At 40.2% G+C, this 25312-nt stretch overlaps 1 long non-coding RNA gene across 1 annotated transcript; it reads right to left on the bottom strand.

The window, feature by feature from the left end:
- Positions 1–17901: 17901 nt before the first annotated feature.
- On the bottom strand, positions 17902–24233 carry LOC116463475 (uncharacterized). Its single transcript, XR_004246694.2, has 3 exons — positions 23839–24233; positions 19380–19475; positions 17902–18564 (listed from the first exon to the last, which is right to left on the bottom strand). It is a non-coding gene; the product is annotated as an uncharacterized LOC116463475 (long non-coding RNA).
- Positions 24234–25312: the final 1079 nt, after the last annotated feature.

A 25312-nucleotide genomic window follows, 5' to 3' on the forward strand; every position in this document is an offset into this window, starting at 1 on the left:
TGAAATCAAGTATCCCCCTGCCCATGATGGTAAAAGGTGAGCACTAGGTGGCTGGCTAATTCCCTCTGGGAATGGTGCCATGCCAAGGGCTCTGTGTTGACCTCTGCTCTTGACAGGGCAGCTTATCAACAGTAGCAGTAGCCTCCAAGAGGTAAAATTCGTGTTGCCAAGCCCATAAATGGCCTTCACCCCTGCACTGTGGTCACTTTGTACATATGTTCAGTTTGCAACACTGGAGTGTCTGAGTTTGAGGCTGATGTGCACCCACAGAATGTATCATTTTGTTCAGCTATTAAGAGCCTCCTCTGCAATTGGTGCCCTTTGATTAGAATTCAGATGGGGTGCAAATATCTTTATACTACGTGCCTATTCTGAAAAAAATCTAACCACAAACCTCTCCCCTAGACCTCCTTATCATCAATCATCCTGTTCTTTCCAAGTCGCTGACCATCCAATCAAAACCATTAGAAATAGTGAAGATCCATAATTCTGGCCAGCTCTCTACCCAGACAAAGAGAACAACCAAATGCAACCTCAAAGTTCTGCCCATTTGGAGGATTTTCCTTTATCACTCTCCTTCAGGCCACTCCTGAACAAGGCTTTTATGTGGCAGATATTCAATTCCACTGGTGCCAGCAATTCTTACATAACCATCCATAAACCAGGCCTACTCTTTGTTTCTTCTTAGTCAAAACTTCCCAAAGAATTTTCCATGATGCCACAGGTACGGAAGAAGAAAAAAGACAATACAGCAGAAGTTAGTTTTGAAGGAGTCTAGGGTATCTATTCGTGCAACTTTCTTATGCCTTTCAGACCAGCCCAAGCTCAATTTCTTATATCCCATTTCCATTTGATAATCTATCGCATTGCTTGTGACTAAAATTATGGCTTGGTAAGAATATCTAGTTTATGACAGGAACCTTAGGTCACTTGATCATTTGATGCCTAATGACTGGACATTCAGCCTCTACTGAGGCCCAGTAGCAAACCTGGAGCTATTTCTCAAAAGAAGAATAGCTATCTGTAGAAGGAAGTGTGGATTTGTTCAAAACTCTAAATATCTGCTCTGTAATTATTTTATTGGTGCTTGCCAAAGACTCCATAGAGCATCCCTATTTTCCACAGCATTTTCAAGTTTATCAAATCTGCTGATTGATTAAAGCCTAAGTGGAAAAGAAGCTTTCACTGCTACAGAGCCTTCTCTGGTTGTTTCTATTCAAAACTGACAACCTACAAGTTACTCGTAGGAGGTATCATAAACATTCAAATATGACATATGTTGCCTCTTCAAAAATACCAAAGGCAAAATCAATCTAGCATTGTGCCTCTTTGTTGGCGGGTGGTACAAGGTACAATTCATCCTTCACCCTTAAAGTGATATCTCAGAAATTCTCTGAACTTGTGGGTCCCTGAATTTTCAAAGGATTTATAACCTATTCACCCCTCAGAGGCTGCTGCTACTGTTGATAGGCTGCCCTGTCAAGAACAGAGGTCAACGCTCTGAGCCCTTGGCATGGCACCATTCCCAGAGGGAATTAGCCAGCCACCTAGTGCTCACCTTTTTCTATCATGGGCAGGGGCATTCTTGACTTCACTTGAAAACACATGTATTCTTGATATTGATTTGACTTTCCAGTCCATAATGGGATTTATAACACATTCTTTGGTTCTCATAGGCCTTATTAAGGTATCTAAAGCCCTTGCTACTTCCAGCTCATTAGAGTGAATTAGCATAATATCATCCATGCAGTGGACAAATGTGATGTTTTTCAAAATGTCAAGGTGGGACAGGCGTGGTGCCTCATGCATGTAATCCCAGCACTTTGGGAGGCCAAGGTGGGCGGAGACCCAAGGTCAGGAGTTTGAGACCAGCCTGGCCAACATGGTGAAACCCTATCTCTACTAAAAATACAAAATTAGCCAGTCATGGTGATGGGCGCCCGTAATCCCAGCTACTCAGGAAGCTGAGGCAGAAGAATCGCTTGAACCTGGGAGGCAGAGGTTTCAGTGAGCCGAGACCATGCCATTGCACTCCAGCCTGGGCAAAAAGAGTGAAATTCCATCTCAAAAAAAAAAATTTTTTTTAAAGTCAAGGTGACCAAGATCCCTGTGGAAGATGTTGTAAGAAAAAGCACAACAATTGACATAGCCCTCAAGTAGGATCATGAAAGCGTATTCTTGGTCCTAACATACAAACCATCCACTTTTGTGGTTCTTGCAAATCAATATAGAAAAACAAACATTTTCCAGGTTGGTAACTGCATACAAGATGCCAGGGTCAAAGTTGATTTGCTTCATTAAGGCACCATTCTTGAGAAAAAGCTGAAATTGAAGTCAATACCTGAATAAATGTATGATATTCCACAGTCGTTCTCCAAGATCCAGCCCACTTCTATAGAGCCCAAATAAGCAAATTGATAGGGATGTGATGGTATCACCACACTTGCATCTTACAAATCTTTGGGAATGGCAATAGCCTCTGAAGTTTCTCCAGCAATGTGGTATTGCTTTTGGGTTACCATCCTGAGAGAGAGAGGATGTTCCAGGGGCATACACTTGGTCCTTCCTCCCATAATATCTTTACCTCATGAGTCAGAGAATCAATGTGATGATCCTTCCAACTCTCAAGTATATCTATTCAGATTATACATCCAGTAACCTAGGAAACAACCACAGGGGCCTGCGGATCTACTGGGCCCATGGTGATTCAAATTTAGGCCAAAACCTGATTTATTACTTGATCTCCATAAACCTTACTTTGAAAAGTGAACCACAGTGGCTTTCTGTTCCCCTGAATTTAGCATCAATTCAGAGCTGGTTCTAGTAATCCTTCAAAATTATTGGTATTTTCTTTTTTCCAGTGTTCATTTACTCTTGTAAAATGCTAGAGATACCTTGAGGAAAGCTTGGAGGAAGACTTATAGTCTGAATATTTTTCTGATATAACATTATAGTGCAAAATATCTGTTTTTTTGTAAAAAGCACTAATGGTAGAGCAAAAAGATGGTGACACACTCATGCCTGTCCATTCCTTCATTCAAAAAATATTTGATTGCAGGCCTACTGTGTACCAGGGTTGTTCAACTTGATGGATATACAGCAATATCTTTAAAGATCCTACATTTTAGAAAACAGAAAGGGAAATTAATTAAATATTTCAAATAATTTTAGATTATGATAAGTTCAACAAAAAATAAGTAAGATGATATGATGGAGATATTGACGGGAGATTTTCAAGGTGCTGCTTCAGATAAAGTAGTTTTAAAAGGCTGAGAATGTAAAATTGAGGTTGAAAACTGAAGGAAGCAGTGGAGCCAGCCCTTAGAAGAACTCGAAGAATAAATAAGTAACAGGCAGAAAGAACAGGTCGTGCAAAAAAAGACCCTGAGGTGAAAATGTGTGGTGTGGCTGCAGCGCTGTGTTGAGTTGATATGAGATGAGGCAGGTCATTGCAAGTAAGGAATCTGCACTGTAAGATCGGCTGTAATATGACACGTACTTCCTGCAATTAAAAACCTACGGCACCCATGCGGAAGCAGTCAAACACCTAAGTGACTTGATTTAACACTCAACTTTGTAAGAGGCACTTAAAAATAGTAAAAACCTGACAAAAACAGCACACTTTTGCACTTTTTTTTTTTTTTTTTGAGACGGAGTCTCGCTCTCGCTCTGTCACCCAGGCTACAGTGCAGTGGCGCGATCTTGGCTCACTACAAGCTCCACCTCCTGGATTCATGCCATTCTCCTGCCTCAGCCTCCCGAGTAGCTGGGACTACAGGCACCCGCCACCGTGCCCGGCTAATTTTTTGCATTTTTTTAGTAGAGATGGGCTTTCACCGTGTTAGCCAGGATGGTCTCAATCTCCTGACCTCGTGATCTGCCTGCCTCGGCCTCCCAAAGTGCTGGGATTACAAGCGTGAGCCACCGTGCCCGGCCCACATTTTTAATGATTAAGTTCATAAATACTACAATACATATGACACCTTACCTTAAAAAATACCTGAAGTTTGTAGAAGTAGATGTCAGAAATGATGCAGCTGTGAGTTATTGTGATGTGGTTGCAGAAGGGTCACCTGAAATCCAATGGAAAGTTGTAACGCCTGATATGTGGGGTGCGGCTTGTAACACAGTTAACTGAGGTCACTGGTGGATGTTTGAGGTGCCTGTGTGCATTCTGTGTGTCCCTGCGCTGAGCCACTCATCAGGTACAGTTTCTGCATTTACTTAGAATTTTTCACACATACGAGAACATGAAATTTTCATCATGCTCAAATTTTTCCTTAACGATTGCTTTTCAAAAGCAAGCATTATATCAGAACTGACTGTATTTTATTCTAATTGCAGAAGGTACTATCTGAAAGTTTTAAATAACAAAGTAGCATGATATAATTTTTGTTTTAAAAGACCATTTGGATAGTTAACAATAATAATATGTACTTGAAAATTGCTAACAGAACAGATCTTAAATGTTCTCACCACAAAATAAGTGTATGAGGTGAAAGATGCTAAGTGACTTGATTTAATCATTTCACAATGTATACATATATCAAAACATTAAGCTATGCACCATAACTGTCAGACCTCTGAGCCCAAGCCAAGCCATTGCATCCCCTGTGACTTGCACGTATACATCCAGATGGCCTGAAGTAACTGAAGATCCACAAAAGAAGTAAAAGCCTTAACTGATGACATTCCACCATTGTGATTTGTTTCTGCCCCACCCTAACAGATCAATGTACTTTGTAATCTCCCCCACCCTTAAGAAGGTACTTTGTAATCTCCCCCACCCTTAAGAAGGTTCTTTGTAATTCTCCCTACCCCTGAGAATGTACTTTGCAAGATCCACCCCCTGCCCCCAAAACATTGCTCCAACTCCACCGCCTATCCCAAAACCTATAAGAACTAATGATAATCCACCACCCTTTGCTGACTCTCTTTTCGGACTCAGCCCGCCTGCACCCAGGTGAAATAAACAGCCATGTTGCTCACACAAAGCCTGTTTGGTGGTCTCTTCACACAGACGCACATGAAATTTGGTGCCGTGACTCGGATCAGGGGACCTCCCTTGGGAGATCAATCCCCTGTCCTCCTGTTCTTTGCTCCGTGAAAAAGATCCACCTACGACCTCAGGTCCGCAGACCCACCAGCCCAAGGAACATCTCACCAATTTTAAATCGGGTAAGCAGCCTCTTCTTACTCTCTTCTCCAACCTCTCTCACTATCCCTCAACCACTTTCTCCTTTCCACTCTTCAATCTCCCCCTTCTCTTAATTTCCTTTCCTTTCATTTTCAGGTAGAGACAAAGGAGACACATTTTATCCGTGAACCCAAAACTCCGGTGCTGTTCACGGACTGGGAAGGCAGCCTTCCCTTGGTGTTTAATCATTGCAGGGATGCCTGTCTGATTATTCACCCACGTTTCAGAAGTGTCAGACCACGCAGGGACGCCTGCCTTGGTCCTTCACCCTTAGCGGCAAGTCCCGCTTTCCTGGGGCAGGGGCAAGTACCCCTCAACCCATTCTCCTTCACCCTTAGCGGCAAGTCCCGCTTTCCTGGGGCAGGGGCAAGTACCCCTCAACCCCTTCTCCTTCACCCTTAGTGGCAAGTCCCACTTTTCTAGGGGGCAAGAACCCCCAATCACTTATTTCCATGCCCCAACCTCTTATATCTCTGCACCCCAATCCCTTATTTCCGTGCCCCAACCCCTTCTCTGCTTTTCTGTAGGGCAAGAACCCCTCACCCCTTCTCCGTGTCTCTACTCTTTTCTCTGGGCTTGCCTTCTTCACTATGGGCAAGCTTCCACCTCCCATTCCTCCTTCTTCTCCCTTAGTCTGTGTTCTTAAGAACTTAAAACCTCTTCAACTCTCACCTGACCTAAAATCTCAGTGTCTTATTTTCTTCTGCAATGCTGCTTGACCCCAATACAAACTCGTAGTTCCAAATAGCCGGAAAGCGGCACTTTGAATTTTTCCATCCTGCAAGATCTAAATAATTCTTGTCGTAAAATAGGCAAACGGTCTGAGGTGCCTGACGTCCAGGCATTCTTTTACACATCAGTCCCTTTCTAGTCTCTGTGACCAATGCAACTCGTCCCAAATCTTCCTTCTTTCCCTCCTGCCTGTCCCCTCAGTCCCAACCCCAAGCATCGCTGAGTCTTTCTAATCTTCCTTTTCTACAGACCCATCTGACCTCTCCCCTCCTTACCAGGCCGAGCTAGGTCCCAATTCTTCCTGAGCCTCTGCTCCTCCACCCTGTAATCCTTTTATCACCTCCCCTCCTCACACCTGGTCCGGCTTACAGTTTTGTTCCGTGACTAGCCCTCCCCCACCTGCCCAGCAATTTACTCTTAAAAAGGTAGCTGGAGCTAAAAGCATAGTCAAGGTTAATGCTCCTTTTTCTTTATCCCAAATCAGATAGCATTTAGGCTCTTTTTCATCAAATATAAAAATCCAGCCCAGTTCATGACTTGTTTGGCAGCAACCCTGAGACACTTTACAGCCGTAGACCCTATAAGGTCAAAAGGCCGTCTTATTCTCAATATACATTTTATTACCCAATCTGCTCCCGACATCAAATAAAACTCCAAAAATTAGAATCCGGCCCTCAAACCCCACAACAGGACTTAATTAACCTCACCTTCAAGGTGTACAATAATAGAAAAAAGTTTCAATTCCTTGCCTCCACTGTGAGACAAACCCCAGCCACATCTCCAGCACACAAGAACTTCCAAACACCTGAACCGCAGCAGCCAGGCGTTCTGCCAGAACCTCCTCCCCCAGAAGCTTTCTACATGTGCCGGAAATCTGGCCACTGGGCCAAGGAATGCCTGCAGCCCGGGATTCCTCCTAAGCTGTGTCCCATCTGTGCGGGACCCCACTGGAAATTGGACTGTTCAATTCACCTGGCAGCCACTCCCAGAGCCCCTGGAATTCTGGCCCAAGGCTCTCTGACTGACTCCTTCCCAGATCTTCTCAGCTTAGCAGCTGAAGACTGACACTGCCTGATCACATCAGAAGCCCCCTAAACCATCACGGACGCCGAGCTTTGGGTAACCCTCACAATGGAAAGTAAGCCCATCCCCTTCTTAATCAATATGGAGGCTACCCACTCCACATTATCTTCTTTTCAAGGGCCTGTTTCCCTTGCCTCTGTAAGTGTTGTGGGTATTGACAGCCAGGCTTCTAAACCTTTTAAATCTCCCCAACTCTGGTGCCAACTTAGACAATACTCTTTTAAGTACTCCATTTTAGTTATCCCCACCTGTCCAGTTCCCTTATTAGGCTGAGACACTTTAACTAAATTATCTGCTTCCCTGACTATTCCTGGACTACAGCCACATCTCATTGCCACCCTTCTCCCTAACCCCAAGCCTCCTTCACATCTTCCTCTCATATTCCCCCACCTTAAACCCAAGTATAAAATACCTCTACTCCCTCCTTGGCGACTGATCATGCACCCCTTACCATCTCATTAAAACCTAATCACCCTTACCCCACTCAATGCCAATATCCCATCCCACAGCATGCTTTGAAAGGATTAAAGCCTGTTATCACTCACCTGCTACAGCATGACCTTTTAAAGCCTATAAACTCTCCTTACAATTCCCCCATTTTACCTGTCCTAAAACCAGACAAGCCTTACCAGTTAGTTCAGGATCTATGCCTTATCAACCAAATTGTTTTGCCTATCCACCCCATGGTGCCAAACCCATATACTCTCCTATCCTCAATACCTCCCTGTACTACCCACTATTCTGTTCTGGATCTCAAACATGCTTTTTTTTTTTACTATTCCTTTGCACCCTTCATCCCAGCCTCTCTTTGCTTTCACTTAGACTGACCCTGACACCCATTAGGCTCAGCAAGTTACCAGGGCTGTACTGCCGCAAGGCTTCACAGACAGGCCCCATTACTTCAGTCAAGCCCAAATTTCATCCTCATCTGTTACCTATCTCGGCATAATTCTCATAAAAACACATGTGCTCTCCCTGCTGATTGGGTCTGATTAATCTCCCAAACCTCAATCCCTTACAAAACAACAACTCCTTTCCTTCCTAGGCATGGTTAGTGTGGTCAGAATTCTTACACAAGAGCCAGGACTGCACCCTGTAGCCTTTCTGCCCAAATAACTTGACCTTACTGTTTTAGCCTAGCCCTCATGTCTGCATGCAGCGGCTGCCGCTGCTTTAATACTTTAATAGGCCCTAAAAATCACAAACTATGCTCAACTCACTCTCTACATTTCTCATAACTTCCAAAATCTATTTTTTTCCTCATACCTAACGCATATACTTTCTGCTCCCCGGCTCCTTCAGCTGTACTCACTCTTTGTTAAGTCCCACAATTACCATTGTTCCTGGCCCGGACTTCAATCCAGCCTCCCACATTATTCCTGATACCACACCTGACCCCCATGACTGTATCTCTCTGATCCACCTGACATTCACCCCCATTTCCCCATATTTCCTTCTTTCCTGTTCCTCACCCTGATCACGCTTGATTTGTTAATGGCAGTTCCACCAGGTCTAATCGCCACACACCAGCAAAGGCAGGCTATGCTATAGTACAAGCCACTAGCCCACCTCTTAGAACCTGTCATTTCCTTTCCATCGTGGAAATCTATCCTCAAGGAAATAACTTCTCAGTGTTCCATCTGCTATTCTACTACTCCTCAGGGATTATTCAGGCCCCCTCCCTTCCCTACACATCAAGCTTGAAGATTTGCCACCACCCAGGACTGGCAAATTAGCTTTACTCAACATGCCCCGAGTCAGATAACTAAAATACCTCTTAGTCTAGGTAGACACTTTCACTAAATAGGTATAGGCCTTTTCTACAGGGTCTGAGAAGGCCACCGCAGGCATTTCTTCCCTTCTGTCAGACATAATTCCTCAGTTTAGCCTTCCCACCTGTATACAGTCTGATAACAGAACAGCGTTTATTAGTCAAATCAGCCAAGCAGTTTTTCAGGCTCTTAGTATTCAGTGAAACCTTTATATCCCTTACAGTCCTCCGTCTTCAGGAAAAGTAGAATGGACTAAAAGTCTTTTAAAAACACACCTCACCAAGCTCAGCCACCAACTTAAAAAGGAGTGGACAATACTTTTACCACTTTCACTTCTCAGAATTCAGGCCTGTCCTCAGAATGCTACAAGGTACAGCCCATTTGAGCTCCTTTTTATTAGGCCCCAGTCTCATTCCAGACACCGGACCAACTTAGAATGTGCCCCCAAAAAACTTGTCATCCCTACTATTTTCTGTCTAGTCATACTCCTGTTCACCATTCTCAACTATTCATACATGCCCTGCTCTTGTTTACACTGCCGGTTTACACTGTTTCTCCAAGCCATCACAGCTGATATCTCTTCATGCTATCCCCAAACTGCCACGCTTAGCTCTTGAAGTAAATAAATAACCTTTGCTGGCAGGACTATGCTGAATCTCCTTAGGCACTCTCTAATCAGATGTCCTAGGTCCTCCCAATTCTTAGACCTTTTATAACTGTTTTTCTCCTTCTCTTATTCCATTTAATTTTTCAATTCATACAAAACCGTATCCAGGCCATCACCAATAATTCTACACGACAAATGTTTCTTCTAACAACCCCACAGTATCACCCCTTACCACAAAATCTTCCTTCAGCTTAATCTCTCCCACTCTAGTTCCCACGCCGCCCCTAATCCCACTTGAAGCAGCCCTGAGAAACATCACCCATTCTCTCTCCGTACCACCCCCCAAAAATTTTCACCGCCCCAACACTTCAACACTATTTTGTTTTATTTTTCTTATTAATATAAGAAGGCAGGAATGTCAGGCCTCTGAGCCCAAGCCAAGCCATTGCATCCCCTGTGACCTGCACATATACATCCAGATGGCCTGAAGTAACTGAAGATCCACAAAAGAAGTAAAAGCCTTAACTGATGACATTCCACCATTGTGATTTGTTTCTGCCACACCCTAACTGATCAATGTACTTTGTAATCTCCCCCACCCTTAAGAAGATTCTTTGTAATTCTCCCTACCCCTGAGAATGTACTTTGCAAGATCCACCCCCTGCCCTCAAAACATTGCTCCAACTCCACCGCCTATCCCAAAACCTGTAAGAACTAATGATAATCCACCACCCTTTGCTGACTCTCTTTTCGGACTCAGCCCGCCTGCACCCAGGTGAAATAAATAGCCATGTTGCCCACACAAAGCCTGTTTGGTGGTCTCTTCACACGGACGCGCATGCAAATAACTATATACGATCTTTGTTTGTCAGTTCTACCTTAATAAACCTGAGGGGCAGGGGAAAGACTCCAAACCATTACAAGAAAACACTCAGAAAAAGAATGTGATACTCAATAAGAAGAGAAAGAGAACCCCCATTTTCCTGTAGCAACTCTGTAATTGTGCACAGAAAACGGAGCGAGAACAAAGAAGTGGCCTAGTTGGAGAGTCACTGGCATATAAAGCACATCCATAAAGAATAAACCTGACACTTCACTTACAGAATCTACATACAAAAGTCACTAAAGGAAAATTTGTTGCATGAGTAAATGATCAGATTAATAAAGAAGAACCATTCCTAAGTTCTAAGTGGGAAATGATCACTTTGGTGTGTACAGAATGAGTATAGATGGATATGAATGCCATTTAACTGAGCTGGAAAACAATGAGAAAGTGCAGGTTTAGAGGGAAGCAGCCTAGTGGAAATGACAAGTTGGCAGTTGGATCTGTGCTTTCAGCCTCAGTGGAGAGGTAGAGCTTGAGGCATAACCAGCATCTGGATGGTGTTTAACGCAAAACTGGCTGCATGAGACAACCTAGGAAAGGCAGAGGCCCAGGACCTTTCTCTTCACAAGCATGCATTTGAGATTCTATGCAGTTATTTTCTTGTTCTGATTGGGTGTCTGAGGTTTGTATAGATGGTCACCATGACAAAGAAAGGAGAGCGGAAGGAAAAATGGAAGGAAGGAACTATAAAATTCCAGGTCTGTCGTCTAAAATATACTTAGGAAAGAAAGCTACTACGCTAAATTACTAGGTAAAGGTTAACGAATTCACTAACCCCTTTCCTTCTATACACAGTTTTTTAACCCATTATTCAATCTGGGATATTCTGTGGCTTTTTGGTAGAAAGAGAAGTAGATACTGTTGAAGACTAAACAGATACTTAGCTTTTAGTGAATACACTTGAATCATCTTGAGTCTTGAAACTTCCTTGGCCATTTATCTGCTTTTAAAGTAATAGCTTTATGTACCAAAACTTTCTAGTCACTCATTCCCGAAAATGAGCACTTAACAAAATATAAAATATCAATCTTATAAATGGTTTCAGAATTATTTTGCACATTATCACTGATGCTGTTATATTCAAACAGCCACTGTTTTTGACAACCATTGCTATCACCAGCCAAATAAGCTTCTTAACCAATTCACACACTTGAGCAAATCTGCCCTAACTATGGTACTTTTTAATTTTTTTACTCTATATATTTGTAATAACTGTTTCAAATTTTATAATAGTTCTAGAGTTACAGAACAATTGCAAAGACAGTAAAAGAGGTTCCATATATCCTGCACCCAGATGTCTTTTTACTAACATTTTACATTAGTTTGGTACATAGGATACAATTAATGAACCAATAGTGAAACATTGTTACTACCTAGTGCCAATTGCTTATTCAAATTTCCTTATTATTTTTTATTTAATTAAACTAAGGAATGCAGTTGTCACATCTCCCTAGGTCCCTCTTGGCTATAACAGTTTCTGAGACCTTCCTTGTCTTTGATGACCTTGACAAATTTGAACAATCCTATCGACCTAAATTCCAGTCTAAAGTTTCCTTTACAAAGTTGTGTAAAGCCCCCTTATATGCTAGTTGTAGGAAATATAGTTATTAAACCAGACTCTCAAACTATAACCTGTGAAAATTGGAGATTGTTTACTTGCATTGATTCGACTTGTAATTGGCAGCACCGTATTCTGCTGGTGAGAGCAAGAGAAGGCGTGTGGATCCCTGTGTCCATGGACTGACCGTAGGAGGCCTCGACATCCATCCATATTTTGACTGAAGTATTAAAAGCCATTGTAAAGAGATCCAAAAGATTCATTTTTACTTTAATTACAGTGATTATGGGATTAATTGCAGTCACAGCTGTGGCTGCTGTGGCAGGAGTTGCATTGCACTCTTCTGTTCAGTCAGTAAACTTTGTTAATGATTGGCAAAAAAATTGTTAATGATTGAACAAAAAAGTCATACACTAAATTTTTAATAGTGGTTAGTTCTAATCAATATGATGTTGAGTGAGTTTTATTTTTTTTATTTTGCTTTGCTTTCCTTTATTTTCTTACTTTTCAAAGCATGCTACCCTTAAAATGTGGTTTTAAAGGGGAAGACGATGAAAAGTTATTGATATCATCATCTGTCATTATTCCATGAGAGTTTGGGAATGCCGGAACAGAGTAACCCAGGACAACAAGCTCTGCAGACTGCCCTGTTAGTGCAGGGGTACTCAACCACATACCACTAATGGCTCAGAGTATAAGACTTTACTAAAAATACAGCTACATTGTTAACCACTTGACTGCAGGGACCATGTGTTAAACAATTTATGCTTGCCAAGTGCGTTGCATAAAGTAGGGGCACAGTATATTTGTCAAAAGAAATAATGATCATGGGTGGGAGTGAATATGATGAAGAGAAGTGAGGTAAAGGGTACAAACAAACAGTTAAATATAAGGAAAAAATTCAATATTTGATAGCAGAGTAGGATGACTATAATTAAAAAATGTATTGTGCTAGGGTAATGGAAGCTTTAAATACCCTGACTTGAACACTATGAATTACATTCATAAGAAAAATTTCTCATGTACCCCATAATTTGCACAAATTAAAAAAAAGGATCATGGTAGAAAAAAATAAATAATAAAGACCATAAGACACTTAGAAGTTATAGGGGATTGACAGTCACCTGGATCCAACTTTAACAAAAATCACTACATTTATAGTGTTTGACCTCGTAGCCTTCGATCATCCTTATTTAAATGGAGAGACATCCAGCCTCCTGCTGCTTGCCTGGTTCCTAGTTCCACATCAATCTGTCTTTGTCTCAAACATATCCAGAGTTTCCCCACCCCCACCAATTTTCTGGCTATCAGAGAGGGCTCAGCTCTCTGTCCCTCATATATGACTGTGGTCTACCCTACTCAGGGAGATCACATAAGCTTTTCCAAAAGATAGACCTCTTCCCAAGTTCTGGAACTTGACCTCAACAATGTATAGATAGAAATAATTACATAAACACCACAGATGCCCTGTTCTTTCTTCCTACCATAAATATTTTTATAATCAGGTTATAATTAAATGTATATGTCACCCAGACATATACATTTGGTGCCCCCACAAAACAACATTTTGCAAATATTTATCCAACATGTTTTAGTGCTAGCAGGATTAGAGCCATCAAGAAATAATTTTTATAGCACTGCCATTTGTTTTCTTAATTTCTCCTTGAGGGAACTTCCTGTGTTAGCAGGAATAAGACTTGGAAGTCTTCTGAAAATAGTAACCGTATAAGAAAAAGAAACGTGATGAATCTTCTTGGGATCCTTTCTAAGAGGTCAGACCTCATGTACTCCATGAAAGAGGTACAGTGGGTTTAAGGAAATAACATCCTGAAATAAAATGTCCAGAAAGGAAAGAAGCAAAATAAGAGGATTACAGAAAAAGCAAATACTCGATAACACTTGTAATTCATGTTGAAAAAAGAAAAGATCTGAATTAACATTAGAAAACCCTAAGAACACGAGGGAGAGGACAAAACTGAAACATATATTAAAGCACAGAGAATAATGATAAAGAAATAAAAACCAATAAGGACAGAGAAGAGAGAATCAAACTAAGAATTCTATTTTTCTCTCAGGAAGAGACCAAAACAACTGACAAAATTCAAACTTATAAATAAAGAAGTATCTAAATTTTGAAGATTCTTCGGGGTCACAGATTAAACAGTTCACTTCATTCCTGGGAAAATAAATCCATAATTAGACACACCTGGGTAAATTTTTAACATTAAAATAATAAAGAAAATAATCATAAACTTTCAGGCTAATGGGGTAGAGGGAGAAGGGAAAATTACTGACTAGCCTCACTTTTTTCTCTTATAATGTTAAATTAAAAAAAAAATCTACAGCTTTTGAACAAAAACAAATTTTATAACCAACCAAGTCGTTTTCCATGAAGAAAAACACTAAAAAGACACAAATATGCATGAACTCGGAAAACATTTCACAAATATCTGTGTTAAAAATATTCATTGAATATACACTGGCCAAAAATTAGATAAATCAAAGTAATAAACATTAATATTAGAAAATTATATATTAAAAGACTGGTGAGTCATTGCTGAAATTAAACTCCAAATTCAGGAACTTAATCGGATAATATGTGATGAAACAGATTCTGCCTTCTGTGGATAAATTATGGTCCTGCTTTCCCTGAGTTTCTCTTTTATTCATTCATTAAACAATTATGAAGCACTTCCTTTGTGCCAGGCACTGTTGGCCCCTAAAGATACAGTGATAATACAGTAAATAAGACAGTTGTAACCTCTTCTTTAAGTCATTCTGCAGTCTAATTTTTTCAGTTCTGTCCCTTCTCTAGCAGAAATAATTATTGAGTCACATTCTTCATCCCCAATTTAGCAAGAATTTCTTCTCAAATATGAGGTCTGTTTAGAATAATAACAAGTGTTATTATAGTCCAGCATTTTAAAAACAATAATTAAATTATTTTATAGTTGGAACACTGTGCCAGAAGAATTATCATACAAAAGGTCTTTTGTTTCCCCCTCCACAAAAGCAGAATTGCGCAGAGCAAAATAATAGCCATTTTCATTGCCAAGAAACTTAAATAATGATTTTTTCCCACTTTAAAGATCACATTTAATGGCCAGGTGCGGTGGCTCAGGCCGGTAATCCCAGCACTTTGAGAGGCCGAGGTGGCCAGATCACCTGAGGTCAGGAGTTTGAGACTAGCCTGACCAACTTCGTGAAACCATCTGTACTAAAAATACAAAAATTAGCCAGGTGTAGTGGCAAATACCCATAATCCCAGCTACTTGGGAGGCTGAGGCAGGAGAACTGCTTGAACCCGGGAGGTGGAGTTTGCAGTGAGCTGAGATCACACCATTGCACTCTAGCCTGGAAAACAAGAGTGAAACTCTGTCTCAAAAAAAAAAAAAATCACATTTAATGAACAGAATCCCTTGGGCTCTGTAAGTGGAAAAAATGCAGATATTATTTGTCACCATACCCATTTTCACGTTGCCTCACATTTAGGACTTGGGTTGTTTCTGTGTTGACTATACTTTAAAATAAGCCCTTATAGCAAGTAAACACATGAAAATGGTAATGGATGTTATAAAAGGACTTAACTGAACTTGGCTTCATTGCCCCTTCATTTTAGGGTCCTTTCTTCTTTCAAAAAAATGTTGGTGCTAAGGCCTTGGATATTTTAACTCAATATTCTTTCTCTCTCCCAAGCTTGCTTTGCTAGTACTTCAGACCTAAGTAAGTGAAATTGAAATACCAGAATAGTACATTATGGAGTGTTCCAATACTTAACATAAAATCAGTACTGCATAAAGGGAGGATTATTTTCAAAGTTTAATTCTATTTCACAAATCTCTTTTCCTCTTGGATTAATTAGACTGAACAAATATTTTTGTGTCAGAAGTTTAAGTAAATAAAGTATGTCTAATCTACTCAAAATGAAATACTCTTCTGCCATTAAAGATGATGTTTATACAGAACTTGCAACAATATGGAATCTCAGAAGATGGATTAGGTTGGTTGTGAGGGGAACTATAATAGTCATGGTTTGGTCAGAGAAGCAAATCCACTAGGAAATTTACATAAAATGCATTTACTGTGGGAATTTTTCCCTACCCAGTTGTAGGATCTAGTTAAACAATCTATGTGACTCTGTTGTCTCTGTATCTAGTGCCTTAAGTCCACAGGGTGGGCAATTGGGAAAGAAAGATGGACACAAAGAGGAAAGAGCAAGGGCAAACAGGAGTCTGCTGTCAGGCTCGGATAGTCCCCTGCTTGCAAGCTGATAGATTCACCTTCAACTGTTTTATGTTGGCAGAAGACCCAAGACACGTGGATCACAGATAAAGTACTTTGTTACTCACAATACAGCAAATGGCATGAACATCATGCTTGTCATAGTCCCCCTTGCTCCCCAAGTCCCACAGGGGCTTTACAGAAAATCTCAGATGGTTACTGCACATGCAGCATATCTGTATCACAGCTGAGAAACACTGAATTTGGAGAACCCATTACTTCTGTAATAAGCAGAAGTAGCTTGTTCTTTGTCACAGTGGGAGATACGTCATCTTCAGCATTCTTGCTATAAACACAACATTGAGAAATGACCAAATAAAAGGAGGCTTAAATTCTTGGCACATTTAACAAGAACACAAAGGCATGCTCACAGCCCATGGTGGATTGCCTCTTCCAATACCTCTGAGGCTGAGCTGAAAACCATGAAAGATGGATTGGAACTTTCCCTTATTTCTCACCACTTTCAAGTCTCCAACTTTGATGATGGGTGTGTCCTGCAGGGAAGACCAGTGTTTTTTCATCATAAAGTGAAATACACATCTGGTCCAGGAGTTGGGGAGGCTGAAGGAGAATAAGGCAGGAGCTGCAGTTGATGCAGGTCCAACTATGGTACAATACTGACCAGGTGAGCCTGGTCTGTTTACAGTTCCATTTAGGTTATAGTTCACAATGTACAGAGAAACCTTTAGGCCGAACTTAACATATGTAAGGAGGCAGCTTTAGGTTAAACTTGATTTAACACTGGGAACTGAAGGAGCAACAGAAACCACACTATCCATGTTGTTTTGGAGGGCTCCAAGAACACCTCCCAGTTCAGTGATACTCTAGGAAGCCTCAAAGGTCCTGGTATAAAGTTACAGCGAAGAGCTATTACAGCAAAAGGGCCTAAAGCAAAATCAGCAGAGGAAAAGTCCTATGGGGCAAAGTCCAGAGGAGGCCACACACAAGCTTCCAAGAGCCCTCTTCCAGTGGATTCCTATGGGACACACTTATTATCCCAGCAATAAGTTAAAGGAAGATCGTTAGAGCTTCACTTCTCAAGATTTTTACTGGGGGCCAGTTGTGTGGGCACTCTCTGCTTAACATATATCAAAATTCCGAACTCCCAGAAGGAAAGCAGGAGTTCCACATAATTCATATTGTTTGAACAATTTAGGCATAGTGAGCTTCTCTTATCAGTTCTAGTCAAGATGAAAACCCTCTCAAAACCCGAATTTCCAGATGCCATCCAACGGCCAATCTTTCAATCAGGCATTTCTAAGACTAGCAGTCCCAAACCTGCTGTGTGAACTCTTTTTTTACACACGTGTCTTCATATGACAACAATCATGACTCCATTGAAACTCTTGCTTTGTTCTCTTTATATGAGTGTAGAAATATGTTCTTCTGTTTGTTTTTTAAAAACTCATAAAAATAAAACACCTTTTCCCATTTCCATTTTCTATGGAAAGGATTTTCTTCTAAGCTCTCCTCTTAACCTCCCCCCTTCCCTTTATTCACACTGGCCCTAGAAAGGTGGAGTCAGTTGGGTTAACTGATTGCTAAATTTGGAAAGAATAACTCAGGGTGTTTGACTCAATTCACCCTTAGGATTGTCCTGGCTTCAGGGAACTCATGTTCCTCTGATATTCCAGGAGTCTGACCCTTCAAAGAGAGGCCTACTGCACTAGTGTTGCTGGCACATTCAATGTTAGCAATATTCAATGTTCAATCAATATTCAATATTAGCAACCCATATGGCAGACCAAGAGCCCTTATCCCAACAGTAAAGATAATTTTTGGACCTCCTCTGCCTTATTTTTTGTTTTAGTTTGTTAACTTGATCAGAACCAAGTGGGGAGGGGTGTTTCTGTACATGGAGTCCCTTCAGAGGCTCCAACAAAGAACAGGAAGAACAATTTTGAAAATGGTAAAACATTACTTATTAGAGTGGTATTTTTTTCTTTCTCTATGTCCTCAATTTTCTAAAATATCCTATTACTTTCACAATTTTTAAAAATTATTTTTATAACCAACTGAAAATTTTATGCTCAAAACTTCTTGCTTTCTTTAAAGTCAGAAAGGAGCTATAGCTGATTCTTACATAATGAAGTCATGGGGAGAACTACCTTCATACATACACACGGTAAGTTGCAATTTATCTGAGGGCTTTACAGAATCAACAACTGCGGAAAAGTCACAAGAATCACAGTGAAAATCTCTTAAATCATGATTGCATAAGATAAAGGATATATTTGCTCTAGATGGGTAACGCTGAGTTATACAATGTTATGGATAAATGTATAATCTATACAGCAATGTCGAGTATATTTTAAAGAATAAGCATGCAAAATATAATGTTGTATCTTCTCCAGCAGTTTGCACATTTGAAGTTGAAGCAGATTTTTCAATGTTTATGCACACCTTAGTTGGCTTTCAATTCCTTTGTACCTCTCTTCAGCAGAAAATCTGAAAGCAAAAACTTTTGTAATTGAGTCACTTTTTGGTTCAATTTTACAATCAAAAACCTTTCTAACCTCTTACCTAATGCTTTTTTATTCAGCTTAGTATTTATTAGAGTTCTCGATGTCAAGGTTTGATAAAGTTCTCTCTTTCAAGATGCCAATTTTCTGAGATTTGCAACAAATTGCTATTTATTCATATGACACCATGTTTCGTGAAAAGTGTATTATCATTAAACATTAGAATCCGGCACTTTGTGGTGGGGTGCTCAGGCTATGAGAAGCAAGAGGGAATGGATGTCTCCACCCTCTCTCACTACAGGTAAAGAAATCTTAAGTGCAATGTTATACTAACTACCCAAATTTTCTCTCTCCAATATTTCTCTCTCTATCTCTGTGTCTTCCTCTCTCTTCTATTCTCTCCCCCTGCCCCAATTAAATTTGCATTGGCTAAAGTGTATGGTGCTATTTCCTTAATAGAGTTAGCAGTGGAAGGATAAAACTGCTTTCTTAGGCGGGGCGCAGTGGCTCATGCCTGTAATCCCTTCGGCACTTTGGGAGTCCGAAGCTGGCAGATCGCTTAAGGCCAGGAGTTTGAGACCAGCCTGGGCAACATGGCGAAACCCCGTATCTACTAAAAATACCCAAATTATCCAGGTATGGTGGTGCTTCTTACTAGGACTTTCATCCATATGGTTGGTATGACAGCTATTTCATACTTTATTTTCTTATGCATTGACAGGATGAAACACAAGATGTGTATTAGTCAGAACTCATGGTTACTATTAGTTTCTTTTAAGATAGTTAAACTAGTTTACCTACCTTAAACAAGTTTCTTTCTTTGTGTCAAGGACACTTTCTTTGTGTCAAATACAGTGTCAAAGATGAAATTACCAGAATATGGGGATAATGAAGAGTCTAAACAAAAATAAGATGATTATTAAAACATGAAATGGATACCTTTCTCACCTTCCTCTTCAACAGATAATCAGGAATGTGAATACAGTAAACACCACTTGGATGGCTACCTATGGAGGTGGGTATCCAACAGCCATGACTGTTCTTAGTAACTTTACTGCACAGCTATAGCTTATTGATGCAGGAATGGTCAGCTAACACAAGCTGGACCACTCAAATACTGTCATTTCCAATATTTGAAATTTTGAACTGAAAGATAAAGAGACAGGGAATTGTTGGAATGGAGTCATAGTAATGGCAACACATAAGGGATGAAAAATTCATGCATTCCTGCTGCTAACTTCCCAAAATATACTCTGCTGTTTTCCATCATACTCAAGATTTAGTTGTTATTTCCCCTAATTCTTTGAGATGAATCAGTGTTGGTTGTTCATCCAACAGTCATTTTCTTCCCTTCCTCTTCCTTGATAACAGAAGCCCTAATTGGTCATTTGTCTAGGAGTCACTGGGCCCCTTCCCAGACCCAAGGCAGTGAAGTCAAAGCCAGGCATAGAGAGTCTCATTCTCCTTACCACTGATTGGTTTATGCACAGGCATGCTACGGAGATTGGGATAAAGTCAACTTTTTATCACCCAAGCTTTTTATCATCCCCTTCCCCCCATATCTGGATATCATCATATCTGTACATGATTCCTGGAACACCTAGAGGCATCATAAAGCCACAAGGAGAGACTCCCCAACAGGCTGTGGTTAGAGAGAACAGCTAGACAAAAGGTACCTGAGTCTCTGATTGAGCTACTGAATTAGCCAAATCTGGGACCTCTGGACTTCTTGTTACTTGAGATAATGAAGGTCCATATTATTTAAGCCAGATGTAATTGTGTTTTTGTTTACTTTGGGGTTAAATAAAACCAAGTTATATATCCAGTATACTCACAATCAATTTCTTTTTTATACAAAGTACCTGAGTTTATTTCTGCTACTTGCTACCAAAGACTATAAATCAGTAGATTGTGGAACTGTGTGTTCCAAGTTTTACCAGGCTGCGTGAACAAATGAGGTCATCTTTACGTTAATACTCCAAACACTGATGCTCTGATCCCACACCTGCTTGACTAGCAGAAAATTCCATGTTTTATTTATATGTTTCTCCTTAAAGGTTTTCAAAAATCTCGTGGAAATTCTTAGACTTGCTAAAGATTTACTAGTTACTTGTTTGTTTTTCATTATAATTTTATCAAATAAGCATGTGTCACTAAAAATATTATTTTAATTTTTTCTGTTCTTTAAAGTTTATATAAATTAAATCATAACATATGTATTTTATATCTTGATTCTTTTTTCACTCAACAATGTGTATGCAAGATTTATTCACATTATTTGGTGGAGCTAGAGTTCATTTCATTGCTGAATATTCCATTAAGTGATATGTAATAATTTAATTTATCCATTCTACTCTAGATATAGATATGGGTTATAGCCAATATTTTTCTTGAATATTTTCTGTCCATGGTAGAATTATACCATCTTTAAAACTGTATATTCTATTTTCATCACTTAACATTTTAGCATAAGCGTTTTTGTGTTGTTAAATTCTATTCCTAAAGATTATATCTAACAGCTGTATAACATTTCATTATGTGTACCTAGTATAATTTATTTAACCATTTCCCTAGGGTTTTCATTTAGATTGTTTTCAATTATTTGTTACTATGAATAATGTTATGGTGAATATCTTTTACATAGATTTATATCTGTATTTCAAAGCATTTCCTTAGGTCGTTTCCAAAAACTAGAATTACCATGTCAAGCAGTATAAATGTTTTAAATCAAATTTCCCTGCAGAAGGGTTGGACTCATTTATTCTTTCATGAGGAAGAAATGAGAGTGCCTATTTCACCTCATCCTTATGAGCACTAAATATGCTTGCATGTTGTTCCCTCTCTCTCCTCCCCACCATGTCCCTCTCTCTCATCTCCTTCAAGGGTTTTGATACAAACCTTGATCACTACTTGGTCATGTACCAAAAAAGGACTTTTTATGTATAAGAAATTCTAGATGAATTAGACCTTCAAAAAGAAAAAGCATTCAACAATAATAAATAAAAATATCCCTGGATTTTTAAAGAGAAAAATAGAAGAGGAAGGAGAATAAAACTGTGGCCAAAACTAACTAGACGCTCACCAAACACACATTCTCTTCTAAGCACACAACGAAATTACATTAACTAGTCTCCCTTACATTTGTGTCTATAACAGAGTTCTAGCTAATGGAATATGGGGAGAAGTGGTGCATGCCAACAAAACTTCCCATACATCACCCTACTTTCTCCATCTATAGGCTAAATGAGAAAATTCTAAGGACATAGAGGACAGAGCCATAAAAAGAAAGGAGGCTTAGTCCCTAAATGATTACGTGAAATTCCCTAAATGATCACATAAAATTCCTCCCATCCAGAAATACTCACACTGAAATGAGTGAGGAATAGATTTTATAAGGTTAAGTGTCTGAGAATTCTGGATTTAGACATTAACAGCAGCTGGAATTGTTTATCTTAACTATTACAAAATACTTATTGAATAATTACTATAGGTGCTTTGTTAGATGTGTTACTTATGTTTCCTTGTTTAATCATTATAGCAATTTGTTGCAGAAGTTCTTATTAGTACCATCTTGAAAATAAGTGATTTGCTCAATTAAAGACAAGTGATTTGCCCAAGAGGGAAGAGTCAGAATTTAAATCTGAGTTCCTCTGATGGCAAAGGCCATGCTCATCACACTATCTCAGGCTTGCTGTAAGTGTTTTATATACAGAGGCTGTATATACATAGGGACTATGGTGCATTCATTCAGCAACCAATCATTGAATGCACACAGGCTCTTTTTTTTTTTTACATATATAATGGGGCCTACATCTTCTCATCTCTAAATTATATCTCTTATAAATATAGAAATTGAAACTTAGTCATTTATATTTAGCTAATGTCATAATAAATTGTTTTATATTTTAAATATGAAGGCCATGTATTTACATGTTTTGAGTGGAGGAAAGTGAGGTGGGGCCATAGAAGGGCAGTAGAGAGATTCCTTCTCGATGATTTTGGGCCTGCATCCCATTTCCAAGTCCCATGAGGTGCCCTGGAATGTGGCAAGGCCTTTGAAGCAGTGGCTGACGGAAAGCAATAGAGGATGGGGAACGTTGTAGAGCTGCCTCTTAAGTGAACCACGCAGCAAGTCACTACAGTGGACTGTTCAAATCACTATGGCATGTTTTAGGCTGCCTGTGCCTCAATAATAACCTACACAAATTTAGCAATCCAGTTCCTAAAGAGAAAATAATCTGTGAATATACACCTTAAAGCTCCAAATTTACAGAGCAATGTCTATCATCAAAATTAATTTTAGATAGCTTCCTTTTATGTCCAGCTTCAGCTAATTATCTGCTAAACTGTATACTACAGATGCTTCAAATTTGCCCCACAACACTAAGATGAAGACATTTCATGCTATTATCTCTTTTTAAAAATCACATCATGTCAGAATCTAAATTCCTCATCTTTCATATTAATAAAAGATTTCCGGCCGGGTGTGGTGGCTCAAGCCTGTAATCCTAGCATTTTGGGAGGCTGAGGTGGGCGGATCACAACGTCAGGAGTTCGAGACCATCCTGGCCAACATAGTGAAACCCTGTCTCTACTAAAAATACAAAAAAATTAGCAGGGTGTGGTGGCGGGCGCCTGTAGTCCCAGCTACTCGGGAGGCTGAGGCAGGAGAACGGCATGAACCCGGGAGGCGGAGCTTGCAGTGAGACGAGATGGTGCCACTACACTCCAGCCTGGGGGACAGAGCCAGACTCTGTCTCCAAAAAAAAAAAAAAAAAAAAAAATTTCCCCAAACTTTATCACTCCCCTTTCCTCAATATCACAAAATAAATTGGTGGGGCTTACACAATCTCATTATGTATATATATATATAAAGGGCTTCTAAGGTCATCAGTTCATCTTTGCTCTCCGAAAAGATACAAGTTTAGATGATTCACTTGAAGGGGCAGCTCCAGAACACTCCCATTCCTCAGCCCCCTACTGCCCAACATCAGCGACCGCATCAAAGACCTTGCCATCTTCCAGGGTACTTCATGGGAACTGGGACTGGAATACAAACCAATCCCACAGAAAGGGACCCTCTGTACTCTCCCTGCCGTCTCAGCCTTAGGGCTCTACCTCACTTCTCTACTCAAAGCGTGCCTTCCTGCTCAGGGGTAATACTGCATAATCCCCTCATCCTACTTCCAATCCTACCACCCAAAACTCATGAACCAGAGACGCTTCTCACAGCTCAAACCTAAGGGAACACAACACCAACCTTTTCTTTCTGGGTTTCATTGAGGAAATGAGATCTTAATTCCTTCCTGGTGAGGATTCAGCAGCAGCAACAACAAGAGAAAAAAATAAGAAAGCAATAATAATGATGCTTTCACATACATAAAAACAGAACCTAGCAATAGACATTGATAACATAAAACTAGTCATTTTACTTAACATTATATTTTAATAAAGAGCCACTGGAATCAGGATCTTCTCAGCATCATTCATTAACTACTCAGGAATAGTCTGCTTCATTCATCTCACAGGCAGTCCCACATTTATTATTCAGCAAATGTTTGTCACATGCTTTCTACATGCCAGCCATGGCACTGGAGGCTGGGGATATAAAAATGTCCATGCTTGAGCATTTCCTCTGTCCAGGTGTGCCTTCACAATTATTAACTCATGTTAGTTCTCAATGAAGTGCACCAATATTATCTTCATTTTATATATGAGGAAAATGTCAGAGAAATCAAGTAACCTGCTCAGTCATAGAGCTGGTAATTGGTGGAGAAGGGATTCTAACTCAGTTGGTCTGGCTTGAGAGCCATACTCTTTATCAGTACCCTAGTGAGATGTATTAGGTATTTCTGTATAGCACCCATATTAGCATAATGATTGCCAGAACACCCCATCCACATCCCCCTACTGAACCCTGGAGTTTCCCATTCCAGCATCCCTTTCCCTAAGACCCACCTAACTCAGATGCATCCCGCCGTCCAGGATCCTCCAACCAAAACCCTGATCTGCACTTCTCCAGGGTAGGTATAGACCTTTAACACCCTAAACACTAGAAAGATTTTGGTGGGCAATACCACCCAATATGTACCGAAAACCACAATTTAATATTTTGAAATGATACAAGCTTAACTATACTGTAAGAAAAACCATTTCATTCAGGCCAGCCATGGTGGCTCATGCCTGTGATCTTAGCATTTGGGAGGTCACGACTAGGGGATCACTTGAGCCCAGGAATTCGAGGCCAGCCTGGGCAACCTTGTCTCTACAAAAAATACAAAAATTAGCTGAGCGTGATGGTACACACCTGTAGTCCAAGCTACTCGGGAGGTTGAGGCAAGAGGATCACTTGAACCTGGGAGGTCAAGGCTGTGGTGAGCCACAGTTGGGCCCCAGCACTCCAGCCTGGGTGACAAAGTAAGAACCTGTCCCCCCAAAAAAAGAAATTATTTTGTTCTAAATTTTTAGATATAAATTTATATGAAAGTTTATTGAAGCTGAATCAACATCTCTTCGTTTTCTACCCCCTTTTTTCCCCTCTGTCTTCCTGACATAAGCTTACACTTAATGTAGGTAATCCAGTCCAGCCCAGTCCGGCAAGGTATTTAGGAGGCCCACAGGGGAGGCTGCTCCATTAGATTGAAATTACTTTAAGCTCTTAAGCAGAGACTACGTCTCTCCACAAAAAGAGATGATCCTCAGTAGCAGTGATTATCTGTAATTTCTTGAAGTTC

Source organism: Hylobates moloch, unplaced genomic scaffold (genome assembly GCF_009828535.3).
Source record: "Hylobates moloch isolate HMO894 unplaced genomic scaffold, HMol_V3 SCAFFOLD_3, whole genome shotgun sequence".
In the NCBI taxonomy this organism is placed as follows: Eukaryota; Metazoa; Chordata; class Mammalia; order Primates; family Hylobatidae; genus Hylobates; species Hylobates moloch.